General features: G+C 36.1%; 1 protein-coding gene across 1 annotated transcript in view; it reads right to left on the bottom strand.

Moving 5' to 3' along the window:
• Positions 1-13,117, bottom strand: part of gab2 (GRB2-associated binding protein 2) — a 225,731-nt gene that overhangs the window by 178,416 nt on the left and 34,198 nt on the right. The gene's annotated exons all lie outside the window — the stretch shown is intronic.

The following is a 13,117-nucleotide window of genomic DNA, read 5'->3' on the forward strand; positions in this document are numbered from 1 at the left end:
GAAACAGTATTAGTGATCACCTGTTTCTCCATTTAATACATGAAGCACATTCATTTTAGAATTACATAATGCTCAGAATTAGTAAAGGTGGGATTTACAGATATAATATACTGTTCACATAAACAGAATTATAATTTTAAAAAAAAAATCAAGAAAAACTCAACCATTCCCGATAACGCAAGTAGCATCAGGAAAAAAATACAATTTATGATTATAATTAAGGGCGGCACGGTGGCGCAGTGGGTAGCGCTGCTGCCTTGCAGTTGGGAGATCTGGGGACCTGGGTTCGATTCCCGGGTCCTCCCTGCGTGGAGTTTGCATGTTCTCCCCGTGTCTGCGTGGGTTTCCTCCGGGCGCTCCGGTTTCCTCCCACAGTCCAAAGACATGCAGGTTAGGTGGATTGGCGATTCTAAATTGGCCCTAGTGTGTGCTTGGTGTGTGGGAGTGTTTGTGTGTGTCCTGCGGTGGGTTGGCACCCTGCCCAGGATTGGTTCCTGCCTTGTGCCCTGTGTTGGCTGGGATTGGCTCCAGCAGACCCCCGTGACCCTGTGTTCGGATTCAGCGGGTTGGAAAATGGATGGATGGATGGATTATAATTAAACAGCATATGATTTAGTCTACACTTGCAAAGTCTATCACAATACCAAAAAACACAAGATAAGCCCCGCGACCTGGATGTAAATTTAGCCAATCCATTTGACATCAAATCTTTGCACTGGGATGAAAACTAGATACCCTGCAAAAATTGACAAAACTTCCAAACATCAGAATAGAATGCACACTGTACTTGTGTTACTCTAGACTGAAAAATATATTCAATAAATGTATTAAAAAAAAAAGGAAAAAACTTATTGCACATACATCTGTCCAAGTTTTAAATCTTCAGTTTTGGTAGAAAGGGATATGGTAGTCCTGGCCCATACTGCTAGCAATGGGCACAAAGCAGAAACTTGCTAATCCTAGATAAGGAAACAATTAATTATAGAAAACACGTATTACCACATACACATGCACAATTCTGTCAGTTAGGCTCATCATTCCACCAGAAATTGGGACTTCAGACTGCAGAAGGAAACAAGTATTCCCTAAAAGAAGCAAAATCAAAGATCTACAATTTTCAGAACTTTAATAATACCAGTTTGCAATGTCTTCAAAACTATTATTTATCACATTTACACTTCATGTATTTACATTTCATATGTAATCATTTTTTCCTCCTCATTCAAAGGAAGAGTGGAAATATTGTGCACTGAGATAAGCATTTCAGAGTCCTAGGATTAAAGGTAGACCCTGTCAATCTCTGTATGAAGTCTGCAGGCTTTCCCTGTGTATGAATGGAATTTTCTCTAGGCATTCCGGTTTTCCTCCCATATCCCAAAGATGTCCATGTTAAGTTAACTGGTAATGGTGGCTCTAAATTGGATTAAGATGATTTAACAATGATGCATGGGCAGTCAATACATGCACTGAATCCATTTGTAGTGTAATCTTGCAATTACTTGCTTTGTAAGTCTCTGTATGAGATTTCATTATGAATGTCAATACATAAAAATCAAGCCAGTAGTGTGAGGTGGTGGCTAAGGCATTGGACTAGGCCAGGGGTGGCAAACTCCAGTCCTGGAGTGCCGCAGTGGCTACAGGTTTGCCATCCCTGGACTAGGCGATCTTAAGCAAGTAATATAACTTGCCTGTTTCTCAACTCCTAAATAAATCAGTAGACAGTAGTAATGTATCATAAAGTTGTAAGTCTCCTTGGATAAAGTTATCAGCCAAATGTAAAATAATAATCAGAAACTCATTTTTAAAACAGTTAACTAATACACAATCATTCTCCCATTATATTTGTACTATTAGGACACAAAAGTCTGATACTTATCCATTTTCTCTTTAATCCTATAAAATTTCTCACCTAACATAAGCTACAGATGGGAAATTAGTGAAATTTGAATCATTTTAAGAATAATGTATACTATGAAGTTTTTATTAGGCAAAGAATGCTACTTATTAAACAACCTAACAAGTCAATACATTTTCTGATCTTATAATGTCATTCTTCATGACATTGCTTAGGTTAACTCCTATTTGAAGTTCATATTTTGATATTTTTTATATAAATGGCACTTTTAAAGTAGTATAAATAAAAGCAACTAGAATTAGTAAATTTAAAATAAGGTAACACACATATAGATATTGATGTGATGGTGCATGTTAGATCTACTCTACAAGTTGTTCTAGCGAGCTCTAGAACCAACTACTACCGATATTGTACCGATGGGACAAACCAAGCAAATGAGGACACAACACACAAACACAGCAAGGAGTAGGTGCAAAGTGCCTTGGTGCTTTTATTAAACAATCAATTCAAGTGTCCAAATAAATAGTGCAATGTAAAAAGTTCCAAAAATAAATAATCCTTTAAATAAAAGTGCAAGTGAAGGTTAAAAACAAATAGTCCATTAAAATGAGGTTACAACACACTGCAGGAGGCTGTCCTTAAAATTCAGTCCCCAGTGCAGCCCCATAAAATAAAAGTCTCCTTAGCTTAACCCTAAAACGGGTCCTTGGAACCAATAAGCCACTTAATCAGTAATTCAGCCAACATACTGTGCTGTTCCTAGGCTCGGGTCCCTGCTGCTGTTTGTGGCCCTGGCAAGGCACCACACCAAGCCCCCTACTCCCACTGCCAGGCTTGCGAACCTGCAGTCCATGGCTCCACCTGCAGGATGACTCACTGAGCCTTTAATACCCCTGCAGCTCCCACTTCCTAATATTTCAAAGCTGGTAACACTTGTTGAGGTTGTCCTGCTGTAATGGCAAACTTGAAAGAAGCCTACATCAGTTCTCCAGTATGTCTAGGGAGACACAGGAGGCACTTGGAATCCTACTGTGAACAAAACATGGAGCGGTATTAAACATGCCTGTCTGACCTCCTACACAGAGATCAAAGTACTATTAGAAGCCACCATGAAACTCTACAGATTTGACACAGGGTATAGCACCAGAGGTAACCTTTGGCAAAATATTAAAGAATACTCCCTGCCAGTAATGACTATAGAGTGTGCAGTTTATGATAGTACTCATTATGAAAGGCATTACAAAAAGAAATAATCAGTGAAAGAAGAACTTAGTGTTTAAAATTAATTACATTTGACAGATATTTTTCAACAATAATGTTTGTATAGCAATGAAACTTTTAAAAAAAAAAGATAATGAGTTAAGTTTTCTGTATATCCAATCCATGACCTGAGACATATACAGTATTTTAAATTAATATGTGATGGCACAATGGCAATTATCAGCATGGAAAATTTGTTTGTGAATTTGCTTGTTCTGTTCATGTTTGCAACATCCCTAAAAATAGGTATTTTAGCCAACCATAAATTGACTCACTGAATATGAGCATTGGTGCATACATGAGTAGGGCCTGTAATTGACTGGCATCCCATCCAAAAGTAGCTTGCTGTTTTGCGTCAGTGCCGTCAAGAGTTTGTATTTTTTATTATTTTGGCATGATAGAAATAAAGCATATTTAATGTACTAGGAAACAAAGTACTGTACTACTGTCTACACTTCACAAATGACAGCTTTTAAATTTTAGTGTTCTAGACAACACTCTTGTTTTATTAACCTTTTTACTTATTTACATTTATAACTTTTTTTCCCTCTAACATGATAAAAAGTGGGGAGTCAACTTTATTTTTTTTGCCGTAATTATACATTCCATACATTTTATTACACATTTTATTTCCTTTCCTGCTACTTTAATGTTTTAATTACAATCTTACATCTACGTGTGCAAGTGTGTGTGTCTGTCTGGCCCGGAAGTAAGAGGTAAGGGCTCGAACTCCGAGGAAACAGAAAACTTACTTAGCCGCTAATAACACAAGCGGGGCCAGAATGTCAGCAAAATGAAACCTCAGAAGAAAGACAAAGTCACTTAGCCGCCAACATCAGCAAAACGTTATCCCTTTTACTTTTTTTCCTGCCGCTAATACTCAAGCAAGGCAAGCATGTTGGCAAAACGAAACCTCTGAAGAGAGACAAAGTCGCTTAGCCGATAACATCAGCAAAATTTTATCCCTTTTACTTTTCCTCCTGTCGCTAAAGCACAAGAGATGCGATCATGTCAGCAAAACAAATCCTCCTAGGAATCAGTTTTCATCCTCCTAGGATTTTAGGTTTTTTTTCTGATTATTTCAATAGCTTCTATGACCCTGGGCTTTTTACAGCACAGGCTTACATGATTAGTTATAATTATAATTTTATATGTATGGGTGTGTGTGTGTTTGTGTGTATATATTTATATATAGTACTGTGCAAAAGTTTTAGGCAGGTGTGAAAAAATGCTGTAAACAAAGAATGCTTTCAAAAATGGAAGTGTTAATCATTTATTTTCATCAATCAACAAAATGCAGTGAATGAACAAAAAAGAAATCTAAATCAAATCAATATTTGGTGTGACCACCTTTTGCCTTCAAAACAGCATCAATTCTTCTAGGTACATTGTGGAAGGTGGCCGGGTCACATGCCCGGCCGCGACACCCCTTCTACGCATGTTCCGGGGGAGCAACCATAGGCTACTCAGTACCTCCCTTGGTAGAGAGAATACTTTATTCCTCTTTAGTTCATAATTGAGACCTTTGACATTCCAGCTCTGAAAGTTTACTGTTTGGTCATACAGACATTGCTTCTGAACTTTTGTTGTCATTCTATAAACTTAAATTAAGGTTTTATATTGTTACACATGATACTTTTAATCCTTATTACCAATATTTCAGGGAGTTATGAATATGAAGCTTATTGTTGTATTGGCATTTACAAATTTGGGGATGAAAAGGATACATCAGAAATAGCTTGCGGTCTTTCTCTCCTCCCCCAAACCCCCTGTCCACCCATTTTGTCTCCCCAAGTGAGGCAAAAGCACTCTTCACAAAGTCCCAGTCCTCTGACGTGCCTAGAGACAGAGCACGTCCAGAACAAAACAAGTCCCTAAGGAGCGGTGTAGAAGGAATAAAGTAGAGCTAAAGTACAGTCCAAATACTATAAGCCTATAATATGATCTTAAACAGTCTTGAAAGAATAAACCCAGGGTATAATGTTAAACAGTACCCATGCAGATAATGTATAATAGTACACTCCTAGTGTGATGTTAATACAGTTCCATTTGGGGGCGGGGGGGAAACATTATTACATACACATAATGCATACCTGGACATACTGTATACACATACTCATATATATGCAAGAAAAAATTATATTATATATATATATATATATATATATATATATACACACACACACACACATATATCCATCCATCCATTTTCCAACCCGCTGAATCCGAACACAGGGTCACGGGGGTCTGCTGGAGCCAATCCCAGCCAACACAGGGCACAAGGCAGGAACCAATCCCGGGCAGGGTGCCAACCCACCGCAGGACACACACAAACACATCCACACACCAAGCACACACTAGGGCCAATTTAGAATCGCCAATCCACCTAACCTGCATGTCTTTGGACTGTGGGAGGAAACCGGAGCGCCCGGAGGAAACCCACGCAGACACGGGGAGAACATGCAAACTCCACGCAGGGAGGACCCGGGAATCGAACCCAGGTCCCCAGGTCTCCCAACTGCGAGGCAGCAGCGCTACCCACTGCGCCACCGTGCCGCCTACACACATATATACATATACAATTTTAATTGTAATTAAAACAAAGTAGCAGGAAAGGAAATAAAATGTGTAATAAAACGTATGAAATGTATAATTACAACAAAAGTCTCACTGCAAATAGGCCAAATTGCAGGTAAAGTCTTCTTTGTCTTTCCAGGACACGATGTGATTCACAATCATATTTCAAAAGGCGTCGGGATCAGTTTTATTAGCTCTTTCTCTGCTTCACCCAGAGAACTAAAAATGTAAAACTTGTCTTGAATATCCACTCTCAGTTTAGCTGGATAGACGAGGCTGTATCTGATTTTGGCTTTGCGTAAATGCTTCTCAATGCTGTAAAATGCGGGAAAATAAGGAAAAATCAGGGAAAATGTGAATGTAGTTATTTTCAATTATAATCTCTTGTTTCAGTCTGAGAAGTGACATCAGATTAATCTTTAATTGTAATTCATTGAAACGTAAAAAAAGCTTCTAGGTTTTGAGGCGTTCGATCCACATATAAAGTAAGCTGCTGATATCCCAGTGCCTGATTATTGTTCTTTCATTTTCATAGTAATAACGTCAAAGAAAATTATTCTTCAAGTACCATGTAGTAATAAAATCTTAGTCCATTTTATTTCATAATATTCAAGGCATTTGAAACCTATAAAACTAAAAAGAAAATCAATGAGCATGGTAAAACTCTTATTTTGTTTGCATTGTTTACACACAAAAAAAAAATCAGGAAGAACAAGTAAGCCTTTTCATCTTCTCTCTTTAATGACTAAATGTATAATAGTACACGGCCCCAAAACTTTGATCTCCTTTGGATAAATCTGATGTCTTGGTGACATTTTTCCATGGTTATGTTGTATCTCCATTTATGATTTGATGAATTTTTTACAGTATATTTCCCTTCTTTAAAGTGTTCTAATTCTTCCTCTTATTTGGTATTGTTTGAATTTTTACTTTTGGTTTCCACAGTCTTTTCAGCATTTGTGCGGTTTCATTTGGGTTCACTCACTTGGAGCAAGTTAATTAGGCAGGTGCTTGCACAGACATTGCAGAGTTAGAAAACTGGAGTCAGTCTTCACCCACCTGATGCAAGACTTCTGTGTATCTCTGCTATTCCATTTAGCAGCATGGTCCATTAGTGGTGTTACAGAATGTGCTGATATCTGATGTGTTTTCTTGTCTGTGGCTGGAACTTAGAAGACCCAGCAGAATTTTTACAACTACTTTGATTTGTTCCATGCCTGATTAGCTTTAACAAAGCAGTAGAAGGAAGCATCTCCAATGAAAAACTGTAAATAAGTGTCAAATTATGCAAAATGAATGAATGCACCACAAAATATGTATACAGAATTTATTCCACCAGTACCACCATGTCTTTGAGATGTAATATGTAATTTTCACCATGCAAATACTTTCAAAATATTTTTTCAATAACACAAATTAAAAAGTAAAATTATCAGCATAAAATGCAAACACAAAAGCAGATGATGATGAAAATAAAAGTATTTTTTTCTGTGAAATAAAGCATTTAGCAATTTAAAACTAACGGTACTTATTTTTTACTGTATATGAGAATATAATTTACATTAGTGTTTGCTCACCTTGCACTTTTTGCCTTTGCTGAACTGGATTAGCAGCTTTGGAAAATGAATGGAAGGATGGATTTCCCCAAGAAACTTAATTATAATGTAGTTGGATGACAACATCACCCACAAGCTATAAAGGCTGTAAGTGTAAATATGTTAATGAAGGCCATAACATATTTACGTATTTCATATTTAGGATATAAATTCAGTCATTTATAAAGAGGAAGGCAATCATCTAAAATGTATGTGGCAAGGTGCTGCCTTTCACTGTAAGCGCTCTTTATCTCCACCATATGTTTCCAAATGCAAAATAAATTATCTGATACATATTAACCACATATCAAGCTGTCCTCACAACAAAGTTATCAAAGAATGGTTCAGAAAAGTTCCTTGAAGTTCAAATTTAAAGCAATAAACTAAAATAAACCAGGAAACTATTATCTTTATTAAAAGTACCAGAAATTCAGCACTAAAGAATCACAGTAGTGTGAAAGGTGTGACAAGCAACTTTCCTCCATCTTAGACCAGGAGATATGATACGTATTTAAACTAAGGTCATTTAAAAGACAAATTAACTTTACTCTCACATGTTAAGTGAACATTTTACTAGTAGGGAAAGAGTGAAAGGAGAGAAAAAGTTCATGACAGTTATGTGCATGGCACAATTCACAAACTGTCTTTTGCAAAAAATAATACCTAAAAACTATTTAACAAGTATTACAAACAAATAAAATCAAGAATAATAATGCAATCAAAGTACAAAGGTTCAGCTGTCTAAAATGACTAGCTTTTGGAAGGTGCCCTGTCTGATTAAATAATGGGAGTAATGGAGATTATTGTATTTCTGTACTCTAAAATCAAGGACAGGCAGATTATTGACTGTCTTTTGAAACTGAAAAATTATAAAAATATAAAACTGAAAATATAGTATATTCTATTTTACATATGGAATTAATCTGGAAATACTGTAATTAAGATATTTAGAGATGGGAATGACAGAACTATTGTATTTTTCATTAAGATATATGTCATTGATATACTTAGGACAAGTAGCTCTGCATTAATGGTAACATTTTCATTGATCCATTTGTGCATAAAATCAAAATATTTTATTGGTACTTGCATAAAAATACGCATTCCTTCAACAATCCAACAGATGGCTTACTGCAAATGTTTAGGGTTAAGCACCAATGTGTAAATATGGTTTATTTTTGGTTTCCAAAACTAAAAATTCGGTTGCCATTTTTATATATTTTAGTCTGCTGCTACTTTACAGCATTTCAATCTGAAATGGTCTCAATTAACATGTCAGAATTATGGCTCTCAACACACCCATTCCTCATGTCATGTGCTTTGTTCAAACCTAGCCTTTGAGGATTGGGGTTGTATAATTGAGTTTATTGAGCAATTGTAAAAAAAAATGTTTTCACAGCTAAAACACCTCTAAGTTAGCAGTTGAAATTTAAAGTGCAAGATTGATAATTTCAAAAGACTTACAGCAAGATGCTACAGAATACACCTTTCATTTACTTAAAGTGCAATGAATATGACTGCATCTTGCAATCAGCTTTGTAATCTTGCTTTCATTAAATACTCTACACGAGCAAAAGAAAATGAACTGCATAAGCAAGTCTAAACTTTCAGAAGTTGGTTTCAGTAAACCAGCCCTAAACCTAACAAAATAAAAAAGTCTTCCTACTTTTGGCATAAATCCTCATATCTTAATAGTCAGGGCAGAGTTTGGAAGGAGGAAGCCCTGGGTTTGAGCTATTGTCCACCCCTCCAATAGGTAAACCAAAGAAACCACGGAAAAATTAATATGTCAATGCTTAGGATTCACCTAAACTTGAATAGGCACCATACAATAACAGCATGTAATGTGAAACAAGTGTAGGGCTGGCGTGATTAATCAATGTAAATTTTAATTGAATTATGTTTTCTAAGTCATCTACCCGTACTGTTTAGAGTAGGCTAATCATGGCAGCTGCTGCACCACATTCTTCAAAAGAAGGTTCCTGCAACTATCAGGAAAAATTCTCCTCTGTGTTGAAGTATGTCACCTGAAAATATGGGAAAATGATTATTCATTGTGTTGGGGAAAAAAAAAATTATGGTGTTCCATGACAGCACTAGCTCAATGCATGAACACCTGAAAAGGAAGTATGCCGATGTATAGCAACAGACAAGTATCATAAGTAACCCATTTACACTTAGCTGATCTGCAGTAGTTATTTTATTGTTGTGAAGCTGGTTAACTTGAGTACTGTAATTCAGCTTGTGACTAGCATTGGGACACAAGTTTACAACCATGGTATTTGGGCAGAACATAAAAATTATCTGGTAAAGGCACTTACCGGTTTTATTTCAATTACAGTTACATTTTTATCCTTTGCCAGATATTTGATGCCAGGGCTGTCAACCTGTAGCTCTTTAACTGTCACCTCATGGATTTGAAAGAAAAGTACTTATCACCAGTTGTCAAAACTGAGCGACAATAACATCCTATATAAACATAGGTCAACTTTATGAAGTAATTTTGGGTATTTTCTCCATTCATTAAACTGTAGACAAATCACATTCAATAAACAATTCAGTAAGATGTATTATTTTGAATCCAGCACAGCTGACATAGTTGATCCAAACTGAAAAGAGTTTGCAGAATAGCAACACGCAGCTGTTCCTAAGCAGCAGAGCGACTGCTGTGAAGTTGATTTTTTAAAAACAAACACACTTTCTACTGCAGTTTAGATATGCAGATCGTACAGCTCAGCAAAATCCTGGTTTTAACATTAAAAAGTGTAGGCACATCTTTTAAGTATATATAGTTCTAGGCTCTTCCCAAGTTCTGCTAGCCTGATGACTGTCCTGCTGCCCTCGTTTCGCCAGAAAGTAGCACTTCGGAGGAGTTATACTAAGTGCCGCCTATAAAGTGTTCTTCAGTGTAAACAGTTCTGTCCAATTCTTCAGCGCCAATGTCTGAAACAATTTACAAAGAGTATTTTTTCAGCAGAAAAACTGCTCTGAGTGAACTCATTTTTGTATTGCATTGAACCTTTTGCACAGGATTTTTGATGGATCATTAATGCTGCTTTGTGACTGAAAAAATATGGAATACTGGTTTTAACTCAGTCTTCGAGTTACAAATTGTACATCTCCTGCAATACAATTTCAGTTTGTATGAACATCAGTAGGATGCTTTATGTCAAATATGCCTAGCAGCTATATTGACAATGTTTATGAACAGCATCCATCTCAATTTAAAATGAATTTTTAAAATATAACCCTAAAATAAATATTAGAATGGATTAATTATAACAAAGTCTAAAAGAACCCAAAACCCTTTTTATTTGGTCTTGTTTCAAGTCATGTTAACAAGTCCATTATTAATGTAAAATATATTTTTTTTACTTTTAGACTTTTTTGACTTCATTATTTAATGATTAACAGTGTTGTCTTTTAGTCCTCTTACTGGACTTTAGCTGTGGTTTTTCATATCCTGGTGTTTTCAAATTCTATATATAAAAATATTTAATATCTAAATACAGCACACATTTATATGCCTCCTTGAATTATTTGGTCAATATAAGATTAATTCTTTACAAAATAATAATTTGTGGAAGCCCTAAACAGGTGCATGGATAGCAGCACAAAGCACAGAAAGAGCATCTGAGATTATGAGTAATACAGAAAGAGGGACAGAGTATGCAATGGCAAAGCTTATAAATATACGTTTTGGCCATCTGAGCAGTCTGCTATGTGAAATATTAAAAATAAAGAGAGCCTGATCTATTAACTGTCTATTGTGTGAAAGAAAGAGAAAGAGCAACAAGGAAAGAGGGAGGAAAAATATTTAAAAACATTATTCTGGCCCCTGGTTATTTTCACAATATCAGGTATTTTTAGCTGTGAAGATAAAACTAAGAACAAAAAGTTGTTCAGTCTGCAGAAATAGGGCCAACTGAGTAATAGTACAGGTCCAGTTTATGACTTGTCAACAACATTCTGCTCAGGTAAATAAAGAGTAGAGAAGGTTTTTAATTTCAAAAGGGATTTATCACTGCTGTGCAAAGTGAAAGATAAGTTGAGTGCAAAATTCAAATACCTGACATTGTAAGCTGAAATGTTTTTCACTCATGATCCACATTCAGGATGGACTGTAAGGGGTTTTCAGTAAAGGATTTGTTGATTAACACATTTCAATGCCACACTTTTGAATTATTACTTACAAGAAGTGCAATTAAACCAGCAGCTTGTCATAACTGACATCTGACCAAATTAGCACCCCGTAATTTTGTTTCTTTTTGTGGTGCTGAATAAGTTTCTCTGCTGGTGTGTTGGGGTCAGTTAAAATTACATCTAACTACCGTCATTTATGAACAGATTGAATATCTGTATGGGATCATCAATACATGATATATCTGCCCTGAACATCTGTGAAAGGCAGCTTTGCACAGCACTGTTATCACACTGCATGCACAATAAGAAGTTGCATCAGAATTTACTGTTTATACAAAACCATCACCTTCAAATGCTTCACTATTACTAGAACTACAATCTATAATACTGTCACTAGTATAGTTGAAGAAATGTCACCATAACAGAGCAAATCACTTTCTTCTTCATGCTCTTTACATTCCAACAGCACTTATTCAGTTCTCCTTCTGCTATAAACGCAGTCCAACAGCTGCCCTCCTTCAATGCAGTTTACTATAGATGTATAAACACTGGGATAACAGTGTGTTTGCAACTAAAAGTGGACGTGTTAACTCATGGGTAATGTAAAAGGGGTACTAGAAAAAGAGTACTGGATCAGACAGACTAGAAGGTAAAAGCATTTCTTTGAAGAAAAAAAAAAAAGTTTCCTAAAATATTCAGGTACATTTCTCTTACTTGTTCTTTTACTGGGTTTCTAAACTATGGATTCCTGTGCCTTTTATTCAAATAAAAAATATTACTACTAAAAAATATTGCGTAATGAATTTTATTAACATTGCAGAAATAATGAAAAAGAAAAGAACTAATGTGTCAAAAGAATGCAATTTTCACTAGTATGTATTAAAACCTGTTGAGGGTCAACATATTCTACTGTGTGGTATAATGTTAAAACGTCTTATCAAATTTGTATTGACAAATGTCTTCACTATAGTTCCGCCACAGAGGACTTTTTCCTTGCATATGCTGCAGCTAGTGACCATCTTTCATCTTCACCCACTTTGTAATGAACTTCCACACAACAGACTGTAACAGGCGTTGGTACTGTGGGAATTTTCAACTCTTTGTCGATTTAAGCTAAAGCAGACTTTTAACATTGCTGTTACATTAACTCAGTGGCAGATTGTTACAATGTTTTGAACTTGCCAGGAAGTGTAGTGCATATAAGCACAGTTTACATTTTAGTTTAATAGTAAAAACAACTAGTGATTGGCTAGTTATATGCTGATCGGCGAATTATGTATAATTAACAAAAAACAGCCATTTCCGATCCATTGATGCAAAACTGGTAAATCACTAAAGTGGTTGACATTTTCAGCAACCAAGGGCCAAAAAGTGGTATGAAACATGCAATTTGCAAGCAATGTCAAATTGAAAACCAAGTACTATGGAACACTGCAAGGTAAGGCTATCCCTCCAACTCCAGCACTTGAGTGTTTGAAGCCTGGCTTTACCTGACTTTTTCATACACAAGCTGATGTTCTCATAGAGAAAGTGCAGATGAAAAAAACTGCTTTTCACATTCAGTTGGAATGTTTGCAAGCTTCTGAGAACTCTTCATTCCTCCTATCCCGACTGTTTCATGGACTGCAACAAAGCCCCATGTGTGGTATTTGTAGGTCCACAGCTCAGGTAAAGTGGCCATTTTAAA

The sequence above is a fragment of the Erpetoichthys calabaricus genome, chromosome 4, assembly GCF_900747795.2.
Source record: "Erpetoichthys calabaricus chromosome 4, fErpCal1.3, whole genome shotgun sequence".
In the NCBI taxonomy this organism is placed as follows: domain Eukaryota; kingdom Metazoa; phylum Chordata; class Cladistia; order Polypteriformes; family Polypteridae; genus Erpetoichthys; species Erpetoichthys calabaricus.